The sequence below is a fragment of the Bos javanicus genome, chromosome 13 (assembly GCF_032452875.1).
Source record: "Bos javanicus breed banteng chromosome 13, ARS-OSU_banteng_1.0, whole genome shotgun sequence".
In the NCBI taxonomy this organism is placed as follows: domain Eukaryota; kingdom Metazoa; phylum Chordata; class Mammalia; order Artiodactyla; family Bovidae; genus Bos; species Bos javanicus.
Window position 1 is genome coordinate 82,313,799 of NC_083880.1, and position 14,130 is coordinate 82,327,928.

The window sequence follows — 14,130 nt, forward strand, 5'->3', positions numbered from 1 at the left end:
CCTGCCCACAACTTAGTAAAGAAATCACTGATTAAACTCTCCAGAGAGAGCCTTGTGTTTTCTGCTGGTGTGTGGACTCGTGCAGTCGTAGAATGTGAAGCCCTGCATGCATGTGTACATGCATCATGTGGCAGGTGAAGTCCTTGCTGCCGTGGACTAGCAAGGAAAGAGAAGGAAATTCTAGTGGAAAGAGAAGGAAATGCACACGCGAACGAATAAGGTAATTTCTCACAATGACATAAAATCTAATGGAATAAGAAGCAATCATACACATGGTTTGCTTCTGATACCATGCTTTGTGTATAACTCTCTGAGCAGGTACCATTTGAGCTGAGCCTTGAATTATGTGAAGACTCCAGTCATGCAAAGAGCTGGGGAAAGAATTTGGGATGTCTGACTACAGTAAAGTCAATCAATGCATTGCATTGACTAAGGAGAAATGGAGGTAGGAAGCGAGGCCTGAACGTTAGGCAGGGCCCCTGTGGGGTTTTGTCACTATTTGTGACATAACTTGCATCGTATTCAATGTGAAAGGGGCAGTGATTCGAGTGTTTTCTTCACTATCCATTTATTTAATCTATTATAAGCAAGATTTTGCAGTGAAGTAGTGGGATTTGCTGAATAAATACATGGCTCTAGGAGTCTAGAAGCTTGCAGTTCTTTGAAAGAGATAAGATGAATATACAAACAGCTACAATAGAAAGTTCTAGCTAATTTACATAATGATCGATTTTGTTCTAAAAAGAGCAAACCTTTGGGATTATCCAGCTGTCTGTCACTTCCACATTTTAGCCTAGTAATTGCTACTCTGGTGAGAACAAAATAAAGAAAAGAGATTCTTGATAAATACCTTTAATTGGTTACAAGTTTTCAAATGTTTTTACCTTTTTAGTGAAATGGAATCATCTTGGATGCCAGAACAAATAGTGAATTAATGGCACCGCTGTTCCCCTTCTTTCTCGAGGACAGCTTCTCTTTTTCAGCACAGTCAGCGCCAGAGATAGTGTGTCTCACGGTAGGAACTGGCCCAGGGGTACTGATCGTTTAGATAGCATTTCCTCAAATTTCAGTCTGTGAATTGGACACGCCAGAATCTCAGATGATTCTGAATTTTAAAACGTTCTGAACAAACTCCCAACCTTATCCCTGAGGAGCCTTATCTATCAGTCAGTGTGTGCATGTTGTAGAGAAGGGTAGCAGAAATTTAGTTTTTAAGTTTCCCAGGTGATTGGAGAAGGACATGGCAACCCAGCCCAGTGTTCTTGCCTAGAAAATCCCATGAACAGAGGAGCCTGGCAGGTACAGTCCGTGGGGTCACAGAGAGTTGGACATGACTGAAGCAACTTGGCACACAGGTGATTTGAAGTGCTCGGGTTTAGGAAAAAAATGTTTAGTGAACAAACTGGCAAGCAGCAGATCAAATCACATACTCAAAGTTAGCACCTTGGTCTCTCTCCTTTTTTATTTTAAACTTTTTAGTTAGTATTGTAGTATAGCCAATTAACAATGTTATGACAGTTTCATGTGAACTCTGAAGGGACTCAGACATACACATGTATACATTCTCCTCCAAACTCTCATCCCATCCAGGCTGCCACATAACACTGAGCAGAGTTCAAAGGTGAGAGTGTGGTGGTGTCCTGGCAGCACAGTGATGAAGATGGGAAGGAGGAGGCCGACTCGGATTTAAAAAAGTGGTTGAGCTTGGAGAGGAGGAAAGGGGAGTCAAGGGTTTCCAAATGGAGACCAGGTGGTAACCTACAGTCAGAAATGGAATGTAGAGAAAAGGGCTGGTTTCTGAGAAAATGGTGCCTGTTTGGCAGGGAGATATGTGGGCATCCCTGCTGGCTCAAATGGTAGAGAATCTACCTGCAGTGCAGGAGACCTGAGTTCCCTCGATTAGGAAGATTCCCTGGAGGTGGGAGGGACAACCCACTCCAGTATTCTTGCCTGGAGAGTTCCATGGACAGAGGGGCCTGGCAGGCTACTGTCTATGGGGTTGCAAATAATCCAACTCCACTAAGTGACTAACACACGTTTACTTTCTATGGGTTTAAATCCACGGCGACCTGTCAAGGATGGATAGCTAGCATAGGTGTTCTGACTGAGACTGTTAGCTCTCATTTAGTGTGTATTTTCTCAGCCTCCCTTTCAGCCAGCCTAGGGTCTTATAACTGGGTTCTGGCTAATGGGGGAGAAATGAGCAAAGTCACTGCCGGGCCCGACTCTTAAAAACACATCCCTGCGGGCTCTCTGGTAACTTTTCCTCAGTGACCCTGGAAGAGGTGCGCTCCTAAGGTGTCATCATGAGATAGAGGGAAGTCCAGCAGACTGGTATCAGGCTTTGAGTGAACAGCAAATAACCTTTCTTCCTTTTTCCTCAACTCTAGTTTAGAAGGACTCCAAAAAAGGGATTCTTGGGGTCCAATGAACTGTCTTGCGGATTTCCCTTGGTGCTTCCTACTTTCTGTAGGATACAGCTCTCAGTCCCCTGGGGCTGGACCGGAAGACAAACCTGAGAGCTGTCATCACTCCTTTCTCAAGGTTATCCTTTTGGAAACTGTTCATGCTGAAGCCCGTTGATCATGCCTTTTATTTCTGTTGGATGGGTTTCTCCTGGGAGGGTCTGCAGGCTCTCTGAAGTGAAGTGAAATGAGTTGTTCAGTCTTGTCTGACTCTTTGCGATCCCATGGACTATACAGTCCATGGAATTCTCCAGACCAGAATACTGGAGTGGGTAGCCTTTCCCTTCTCCAGGGGATCTTCCCAACCCAGGGATTGAATCCATGTCTCCCGCACTGCAGGCAGATTGTTTACCAGCTGAGCCATAAGGGAAGCCCAAGAATACCAGAGTGCAGGCTCCCTAATCCCAAACATACCTGAATCGTAGAATCTATAACCCTTATTACACTTGAATGAAATCAAATATTTTAATCCAGTATGCTGTGGCATAGGGTTGCTAAATACGTGGCATCTTGCCCAGCTGCCTCAGTGTTTCCTTGGAACTCACTAGAAATATGTATTCTCAGGCTCCACTGAGACCTGTTGAATCTGAGTGTTAACAAGCCATCCAGGTGACTCTGGAAGAGGCTCCAGTTTGAAAACAACTGGACTAGTGCTTATTTAATCTTTCCAACATTTTTTTCCTCCTATTTAAGATGAAGATTGCAAGGGTTAAATTAGATAAAGTGCATAGCATTGCAGCTCGCACATAATAGTCTTGTTGTTTTTTGGCAAGGTGTGGATCACAATAAACTGTGGAAAATTCTGAAAGAGATGGGAATAGCAGACCACCTGATCTGCCTCTTGAGAAATTTGTATGCAGGTCAGGAAGCAACAGTTAGAACTGGACATGGAACAACAGACTGGTTCCAAATAGGAAAAGGAGTTCGTCAAGGCTGTATATTGTCACCCTGTTTATTTAACTTATATGCAGAGTGCATCATGAGAAACGCTGGACTAGAAGAAACACAAACTGGAATCAAGATTGCCAGGAGAAATATCAAGAACCTCAGATATGCAGATGACACCACCCTTATGGCAGAAAGTGAAGAAGAACTCAAAAGCCTCTTGATGAAAGTGAAAGTGGATCCGCCACAGGTATACATGTGTTCCCCAGATTCATTTTGATATTTGGCAAAACTAATACAATTATGTAAAGTTTAAAAATAAAATAAAATTAAAAAAATAAAATAAAAAAAAAGAAAGTGAAAGTGGAGAGTGAAAAAGTTGGCTTAAAGCTCAACATTCAGAAAATGAAGATCATGGCATCCGGTCCCACCACTTCATGGGAAATAGATGGGGAAACAGTGGAAACAGTGTCAAACTTTATTTTTCTGGGCTCCAAAATCACTACAGATGGTGACTGCAGCCATGAAATTAAAAGACGTTTACTCCTTGGAAGGAAAGTTATGACCAACCTAGATAGCATATTGAAAAGCAGAGACATTACCTGGCCAACAAAGGTTCGTCTAGTCAAGGCTATGGTTTTTCCTGTGGTCATGTATGGATGTGAGAGTTGGACTGTGAAGAAGGCTGAGCGCTGAAGAATTGATGCTTTTGAAGTGTGGTGTTGGAGAAGACTCTTGAGAGTCCCTTGGACTGCAAGGAGATCCAACCTGTCCATTCTGAAGGAGATCAGCCCTGGGATTTCTTTGGAAGGAATGATGCTAAAGCTGAAACTCCAGTACTTTGGCCACCTCATGCGAAGAGTTGACTCATTGGAAAAGACTCTGATGCTGGGAGGGATTGGGTTCAGGAGGAGAAGGGGACGACAGAGGATGAGATGGCTGGATGACATCGCTGACTCGATGGACGTGAGTCTGGGTGAACTCCAGGAGTTGGTGATGGACAGGGAGGCCTGGCGTGCTGTGATTCATGGGGTTGCAAAGAGTCGAACACGACTGAGCGACTGATCTGATCTGATCTGATCTGAAACAACACACCCTCCCCTCGCCAAAGCATGCATCTCTGCCACAGCCTTTGGAAACACATAACTGGATCCATTGTGCTGTCAGGAAAAGAAATATATGGCTGGGAACCATAATTTATCCAGCGGGAGAAGAACTACACGTTTGTTCTCGTGTGCTCTAATCACAGCACCAGAGAAAGACCAAAGTGACTTTTTGGTACGGTAAAGGATTAGAAGAATGTGTAATAATTTCTCATAAAAGTACAAGAAAGCCGATATTAAAGACCTTTAAAGGATAAATCTCAGCATGTTGCACTTTTATGTATGCAAGTGATAGAGAGACAGGTACAGAGCCGGAAGAGACGAGAATCCATGAGGCTGGTACTTTGATTAGAGGAAGGGCTACTGGAATCCAGGCAGGCACCCATCCCTTCCCCTTTCAATTTCGTCTTTAAAAGTCATACAGGTCAGGCCAGCCCCGTTCACCAGTGCTCAACTACAAAGAGTTGGGAGATGGTGCCTCAAGACAGCCCATCTTTTTCAATCATTTTGAAGGAAACTTCAGTGATAAAAGCAGATCTGTGAGTGGGTACATTTTAATTCACAGTTAACAAAAGAACCCATCTTCACTGTGGATGGCCAAACACCAGCCCATTAAAAGCCAGTGTCAGTGCAATGGGGGACGTTAAGCATCACTGCATGCGCAAGTAGAACCGACTGGTAAAAAGTAAATTGAACACGAAGACACTGACGCTTTGCAAAAGTGGAACAAAAAATGAGCAAAGAATACAAATTACTGGAGATAATGGTTGCCATGGCAATTGTTTGTCCAGAACTCAAACTGTGGTACCTCAGGTAAGAGTGATTGAAAATAAAAGCCCTTAGCAGACCTGCCCCACCTTGGTTTTGTTGCTGCTGCAGGCTGGAGCAGTATGACAGTACCCTTCCCTCGCCCTGTGGAAGCCCCAGCACAACTGCAGTCTGCTGAGAGGGTGTGGCCTGCTGGCCCTCGCAGAGCACCCAGGGGTGTCTGGCCTCCTCGGCGTTCAGGAAATACACCAGACGCTGCAGGGTGAAGTGCCGTGGCCTGGCACAGCTGTTCTGACACCTGCTCCCCGGAAGAGCAAGCCATCTTCTGTCAGTAAAAGTGCAAAGCGGTGGGAGTTTTTTTTTTGATCAAGGTTGCAAAATGCTGGATGGGAAGAAGCAACACACCAGCAGTTTTCTTCCCTCGGTGTGGCTGTCCGTACCCTTTCTCCCATGTAATTACCCATCTGTTTGAGAGGGAGGTGATGCTTCCTGTGACATTTAGAAGAAAGGCACCTGTTTGTAGAAAGGCAAGAATAACCTAGTTTGCGGGTATCCTCGGCTCTTAAATTTTCCTTTCCTGACTCAATATAATGGGTTTTTCTTTTTCATAATCATATTGCTCTGACTGTAGACTTTTCAAATCCTTCTTTTCACCTCTCATATGTCATTCTTTGAATCAGCTTCTGGTAGGAAAGCTGTTCTTGGAGAAGAAAGCAAAAAAAAGAGGAATCATATGGGAAGAGGAAGAGAGCTTTGAGGGTAGAAGGAATGTGTTGAAAATAGTCTCTTTTCTCCTAAATTCTATAACCATGTTTTATGATCTTTTCATCTTGCACGGTTGGTTGGTGAGAAATGGAACATTTGCATTTCAAGGTAGACAAAGGCTTTTACTGATGTCCAGTAACCAGGGAAACTTAATGAGAAGTTACAGCGGTTGGATTCGTAACCACATGTTTCCTGTGGTAGCCAGACAGCAGAAGGCTTTGTGTACAGAAGCACAGAAAGCTCACTGCTTGTTAGCTACCATATCCAATTAGCTAGAACCCAAAAAACTCGCACTAATGATATTTTTATGCCAGGAGAGTTTGAGAAATTGCACTTCAGTTTGGATGTTTTAAAACAGTAGGAATTGCCAGAAGTTATACACATAAATAATACAGCTAACAGGGATTGAAGATTAGAGCTCTACATCATTGAATTCTCACCACAGCACTATGAGATGGTGTAGCTGTTGTCTGCTGCTGCTGCAAAATAATTAGCACAAATTTAGTGGCTTGAAACAACATCCATTTATTATCACAGTCTGTAGGTCTGAAGACCAACATGGACCTCACTGGGCTAAATGCAAGCTGATGTGTCAGTGTAGGGTCACTGTAACAAATGTACCCTCTGGTGGGGAATGTGGGTGATGAGGGGACATGCGCATGTAGGGGGAAGGGGAGATGTGGAGTCTCTGTACTATACCTTCCTTTCTAACTTGCTGTGAACTAGCGGGTCAAACCAGTCAATCCTGAAGGAAATCAACCCTGAATATTCATTGGAAGGACTATTGCTGAAGCTCCAATACTTTGGCCACCTGATGTGAAGAGTGGACTCATTGGAAGAAACCCTGATGTTGGGAGAGATGGAAGGCAAAAGGAAAAGAGGGTGGCAGAGGATGAGATGGTTAGATAGCATCGCAGGCTCAATAGAGATGAAATTGAGCAAAGGCTGGGAGGTAGTGAAGGACAGAGGAGGCTGGTGTGCTGTAGTCCATGGGGTCGCAAAGAGTCAGACATGACTTAGTGACTGAAAAGCAGCAACATAAAAATAAAATAAATATTGAAAGTAAAATAAAACATTTTAAAATCAATTAAAATTTAAAAATAAAAGTGGAGGGAGATGGTGGGGAGTTTCAGGAGGGAGGGAATGTGTGTGTACCTATGGCTGATTCATGTTGAAGTTTGACGGAAAACAGCAAAATTCTGTAAAGCATTTATCCTTCAATACAAAATAAATTAATTTCAAAAATTTAAAAAAATAAAAATAAAACCATGCCCTGAGTCCATGCTGGACCTTGAAAAGACACAGAGAATTCCTGAACCCAAACCACAGCCTGGAGCCCAGCTCAGACTAGGCAAATAAGGGGGCCCCTGCTGGCCTTGCTTTTGTAAACCTCTGAACTTTTGAGGTTGTTTGTAGAGTAACGATATTATAGAAAGAACAAATTAACACTCCCACTCCCACTAATAATCTCCATGGTCTAAAAAGCCACGTGTTTTGCAGGCAACAAACCCTGTTACCCTATTCATATCTGAAAGGTGTCCAGAGGTCTTGCCATAAACAAAAATGGTCCCCAGGGATGACTCATGTCAACTGGTGGCTAAAAAGCCCAGTCTGATTCTGGAGAGGTCAGTGTTGGAAGGCACATATCAGAGAGCCGTCTCCTGTAGCTCTTTTGTTAGACAAAACTCGAATCAAAACTCGTCACTTACTTTGTGATCCGGCCCTTGTCCGTTAGACCCTCCCATGTGGGAAAGATTAACACCTGCTTCACTCGGTTGTTACGAAGAGTGAATGAGAATCCCCAGGACCTAAAATTCATAGCACAGTGTCTACTGCATGGGAAGAGATTAGTAAATGTTAGCTGTTAAGTACCAACACGTGGAAAGACAAAGATGGCTGCATTCGTTAATTCTTTCTTTATTGAATCCATTTCTGCCAAAGGTATCACAGGTGTTTTATTCTTTTAAGAATAGTAATGCTAATTGATGTAACAACCTTAGACAGATGGTTAGGGCTGACACAATATAAAAGAAAATATTTTTAAGTGAGGAAAAGAATCATCTATGTGATAACCTCAAAAAACTGTGGAAAAACAAAAAATGTAAATAATTAGCAAATTCATCCAGCATATACTGTTTTACAAATAAGTGTAAACCATTATTTGGGTAAGTCAATTACTAGAAACTTGGATATACCCCCAGTTAAAAGGAAAAAGCATCAATTCAGATTCAAGTATAACGAGATTGTCACAACATAAACCAGCTTGTTGACACTCAGAGAATCCTCGGCTTCTTGCCAAATTAATGGATTAGGCTCTCTCAACAGTATTTGATTCAGCAATGTAAACCTCTTAAGAAGAAATAATTTGAATAAAGAAAGATACATGCTTAGTTGTGTCTAACTCTTTGTGGCCCCAAGGACTGTAACCCGCCAAGCTCCTCTGTCCATGGAATTTTCCAGGACAGCAGGTTGCCATTTCTGTGGCCCAACCACAAATGCTAAAGAAGCAAAGTTGAATGTTCTATGAAGACCTGTAAGACCTTCTAGAACTAACGCCAAAAAAGATGTCCTTTTCATCATAGGGGACTGCAATGCAAAAGTAGGAAGTCAAGAGATACCTGGAGTAACAGGCAAATTTGGCCTCAGAGTGCAGAATGAAGCAGGGCAAAGGGTAACCGAGTTTTGCCAAGAGAACACTGGTCATAGAAAGCACCCTCTTTCAACAACACAAGAGAAGACTCTACAAATAGACTTCACCAGAGTGTGAATACCAAAATCAGATTGATTATATTCTTTGTATCCAAAGATGGAGAAACTCTATACAGTCAGCAAAAACCAGACTGGGAGCTGACTGTGGCTCAGATCATGAACTCATTGCCAAATTCAGACTTAAATTGAAGAACTTAGGGTAAACCACTAGGCCATTCAAGTATGACCTAAATCAAATTCCTTATGATTATACAGTGGAAGAGATAAATAGATTCAAGAAATTAGATCTGATAAACACAGTGCCTGAAGAACTATGGACAGGGGTTCGTAACATTGTACAGGAAGCAGTGATCAAAACCATCTACAAGAAAAAGAAATGCAAAAAGCCAAAATGGTTCTCTGAGGAGGCTTTACAAGGAGCTGAGAAAAGTAGCTGGCAAAAGGCAAAGGAGAAAAGGAAAGATATACCTGTGTGAATGCAGAGTTCCAAAGAATAGCACGGAGAGATAAGAAACTTTTTAAGTGAACAGTGCAAAGAAATAGAGGAAAACAATAGAATGGGAAAGACTAGAGATCTCTTCAAGAAAATTAGAGATGCCAAGGGAACATATCATGCAAAGATGGGCTCAATAAAGGACAGAAATGGTACGGACCTAACAGAAGCAGAAGATAGTAAGAAGAGGTGGCAAGAACACAAAAAGAGATCTTCACGACCCAGATAATCACAATGGTGCGATCACTCACCTGGAGCCAGATGTCCCGGAGTGAGAAGTCACGACCCAGATAATCACGATGGTGTGATCACTCACCTGGAGCCAGACGTCCCAGAGTGAGAAGTCAAGTGGGCTTTAGGAAGCATCACTTCGAACAGAACTAGTGGAGGTGATGGAATTCCAGCTGAGCTATTTAAAATCCTTAAAGATGATGCTGTTTAAGTGCTGCACTTAATATGCCAGCAAATCTGGAACACTCAGCAGTGGCCACAGGACTGGAAAGGTCAGTTTTCATTCCAGTCCTAAAGAAGGGCAATTCCAAAGAGTGTTCCAACTACCACACAGTTGCACTCATTTCACATGCTAGAATGTAATGCTCAAAATCCTTCAAGCTAGGCTTCAGCAGTATGTGAACTGAGAACTTCCAGATATACAAGCTGTATTCAGAAAAGACAGAAAAACCAGAGATCAAATTGCCAACATCCACTGAATCATTGAAAAAGCAAGAGAATTCCAGAAAACCATCTATTTCTGCTTCATTGACTACACTAAAGCCTTTGACTATGTAGATCACAACAAGCTGTGGAAAATTCTGAAAGAGATGGGAATACCAGACCACCTTACCTGCCTCTGGAGAAATTTGTATGCAGGTCAAGAAGCAACAACTGGAACTGGACATGGAACACGGACTGGTTCAAAATTGGGAAAGGAATTTGTCAAGGCTGCATATTGTCACCTTGCTGATTTAATTTATATGCAGAGTACATCATATGAAATGCCAGTCAGGATGAAGTCACAGCCTGGAATCAAGATTGCAGGAAGAAATATCAATAACCTCAGATATGCAGATGACACCACCCTTATGGCAGAAAGTGAAGAGAACTAAAAAGCCTCTTGATGAAGGTGAAAGAGGAGAGTGAAAAAGTTGGCTTAAAACTCAACATTCAGAAAACGAAGATCATGGCATCTGGTCCCATCACTTCATGGGAAATAGATGGGGAAACAGTGGAAACAGTGTCAGACTTTATTTTTCTGGGCTCCAAAATCACTGCAGATGGTGACTGCAGCAATGAAATTAAAAGACGCTTACTCCTTGGAAGAAAAGTTATGACCAACCTAGGCAGCATATTGAAAAGCAGAGACATTACTTGGCCAACAAAGGTCCGTCTAGTCAAGGCTATGGTTTTTCCTGTGGTCATGTATGGATGTGAGAGTTGGACTGCGAAGAAAGCTGAGTGCTGAAGAATTGATGCTTTTGAAGTGTGGTGTTGGAGAAGACTCTTGAGAGTCCCTTGGACTGCAAGGAGATACAACCAGTCCATTCTGAAGGAGATGAGCCCTGGGCTTTCTTTGGAAGGAATGATGCTAAAGCTGAAACTCCAATACTTTGGCCACCTCATGCGAAGAGTTGACTCATTGGAAAAGACTCTGATGCTGGGAGGGATTGGGGGCAGGAGGAGAAGGGGATGACAGAGGATGAGATGGCTGGATGGCATCACTGACTCGATGGACTTGAGTCTGAATGAGCTCCTGGAGTTGGTGATGGACAGGGAGGCCTGGCATCCTGCGATTCATGGGGTCGCAAAGAGTCGGACATGACTGAGTGACTGAACTGAACTGAACTGAACTGAAAGAGGAATTAAAGAGCTTCTTGATGAAGGTGAAAGAGGAGAGTGGAAAAGATGGCTTAAAGCTCAACATTCAGAAAACTAAGATCAAGGCATCCGGTCCCATCACTTCATGGCAAATAGATGTTGAAACAGTGGAAACATTGAGAGACTTTATTTTTTTCGGCTCCAAAATCATTGCAGGTGGTGACTGCAGCCATGAAATTAAAAGGCACTTGCTCCTTGGAAGAAAAGCAATGACAATTCTAGACAGTGTATTAAAAAGCAGAGACATTACTTTGCTGACAAAGATCTGTTTAGTCAAAGCTATGGTTTCTCCAGTAGTCATGTACTTTTGTGAGCTAGACAACAAAAAAGGTTGAGTGCCAAAGAATTGATTCCTTCAAACTGTGATGCTGGAGAAGACTGAGAATCCCTTGAACAGCAAGGAGATTAAACCAGTCAATACTAAAGGAAATCAACCCTGAATATTCGATGGAAGGACTGATGCTGAAGCTCCAATAGTTTGGCCAGCTGATGTGAAGAGCCTGATGCTGGGAAAGATTGAAGAAGGCAGGATGAGAAGGGAATGACAGAGGATGAGATGATTGGATGGCATCAGTGACTCAATGGACCTGAGTTTGCACAAATGCCGGGAGATGGTGAATGACAGGGAAGCCTGGCCTGCTGCAGTCCATGGGGGTCACAAACAGTCAGACACGACTGGGCAACTAAACAGCAATAAAGGGCGTCTTCCTGACCCAGGGATCGAAGTGAGTCTCTTGAATGGGAGGCGGGTTCTTTACCACTAGCGCCACCTGGGGAGCCCCTCAAGAAAGATGTATCCGTTAGGTTATTCCCGAGTAACAAAGCACTCCTCTGCTCAGTGACTGAACCCACGAGACGGCAGCCCTCACTTCCTGGGCTCGTGGCGCAGAGCGGCTTATTGTCCCTCCACTCTGTTGTCTCTGCTCAGCTGCGGGTTGATGGGGGTCTCCCACGGACTAGAGCATTGAGTAGCATCTTCAGCAGACTCATTCTTTGTTCCACATGTCCTCTCATTTCCAGAAGGTATACTGGGACTTTCTTGGTAGTTCAGATGTTAAAGAATCTGCCTGCAATGTAGGAGACCAGGATTCCATCCATGGGTTGAGAAGATCCCCTGGAGAAGGAATGGCTACCCACTCCAGTATTCTAGCCTGGAGAATCCCATGGACAGAGGAGCCTGCGTGGTTACAGTCCATGGGGTCGCAAAGAGTTGGACATGACTTGGCGATTAAACAGCAACAAGGAGAGAGGAATGTTTTGCACCTATGTGAGAAAGCCTATGGAAAGGGGGCAGAACAAGTAGACCTGTGTGTCAGCAGATGGAGCCTCAGGAGGCGCCGCCGCGCTGAGGCCAGCAGAGGACACCTGTGCGGGACTCGTCTCTGCGTGGGGACGCCTTGGAGCGAAGGAGCATCAGGAGGCGCCGCCGCGCTGAGGCCAGCAGAGGACACCTGTGCGGGACTCGTCTCTGCGTGGGGATGCCTTGGAGCGAAGGAGCATCAGGAGGCGCCGCCGTGCTGAGGCCAGCAGAGGACACCTGTGCGGGACTCGTCTCTGCGTGGGGACGCCTTGGAGCGACGGCGGCAGTGTCTGCAGGCAGTGGTTTAAGAGGCTTGTGGCCCGTCTGCGGGCTCTGAGAGCAGAGGTAGGGGAATGCGAGAGTGATTAAAGGGAAGGTGCACGGTCCTGGCTCATGGGGGCATTTCTCTAAGTGTGTGTGACATATCCTTAGTGGAATCCCAGAGATAATTTTATTAAAATATATCAGAAGTGAAAATAAAAAAGTTGATGTTATAAGAAAGGTAGATAGCAGTAATAAGATTGATAGGAACTAAAGAGTTCCTCCCTCCCTTCTTCCTTCCTTCCTCCTTCTCTCCTTTCTGTCTCTGCCCCTACCTCTCTCATCTCTTCTTTCCTCACTTTCTTCCTTTCTTTAACATCTAGGTCCTGAAAAGTTAAAACCTTTGAGAGGCACAAAGAAAATTCATGACTAATCACCGGGCTAATGAACAATTGCAATTTGCATTTTATTTTTTTAAGTGAAGAAGAATTGTCCAAAGTTTTTTTTTTTTTTAACTATTTTTGGAATATAATTGCTCAACAATGTTTGTTTCTCCTGTAGAACATGAATCAGCTGTATGTATAACACATATCCCCTTCCTCTTGAATCTCCCTCCCACCCCCACCGTTCCATCCCTCTAAGTCTTCAAGGAGCACCAAGCTGAGCCCCCTGAGCTACAGCAATTTTCATTTTAAAAAGAACAATAATGAAATATGAGCTGTATCTTTTACAGATGATGATAAACTTTGCATTTGGCTAATATTAATGTATAGCTTTTTGTTTCAATGAGAAAATGTGTTCAGGTTAATAAACAGTGACTGTCACTGTATGATGAAGATACTGCAGGAAGAGGAGCCAGTAGCTCTGATCTCTTTGTGGTCAGTTGTTCTGAGTCTTTATCCAGGATCTCAGAGAGGTTAATGAGTCAGCTTTAGGGTCCGTTTCATCTGATTTTATTCAGGTTTTAGGTGGATGTACAGTACTTGTGTTGTCTGGGAAGAAGATCCATAGATTTTATCAGTTTTTCAGTAGTCTCATCTAACTTTTAAGCTTGAACTAATTTTCTTAATGTTAGGCAAACAAACAAAACAGATCAAGGACTATGCTGTAGTCTCTGCTCGTAAGTAACAGTGGGATCTTTCATAAGCGATTGAATTTTATGTGTTTTGGTTTCCATATATTTATGATGAGTTTATTGTTCTTTAACCCAGAGAATTGGGATGGAAATATAAAAAATAAAAGAAGTGTAAAAATTTAAACAACACGCAGAAAAGATCTCATGGTATTTCTGCTTTTCTATATCATGACCAAGCCATATATGTGAGTCTCTACTTCTACTAGTTAAGTGCTGATAAGTTTCCAATTTAAAGCATTCAGAGCCCAGCGAGCCCGTGGTTTGCAGCCTACCATGCTCAGTAGTCACTGTAGGGCTTGATTTCTTCGCCCTGGGCCTCTTTAAAGTTCGAGAGGCAAGCATTCTGGGTTACTTTTTGTCTCGGTTTAAGC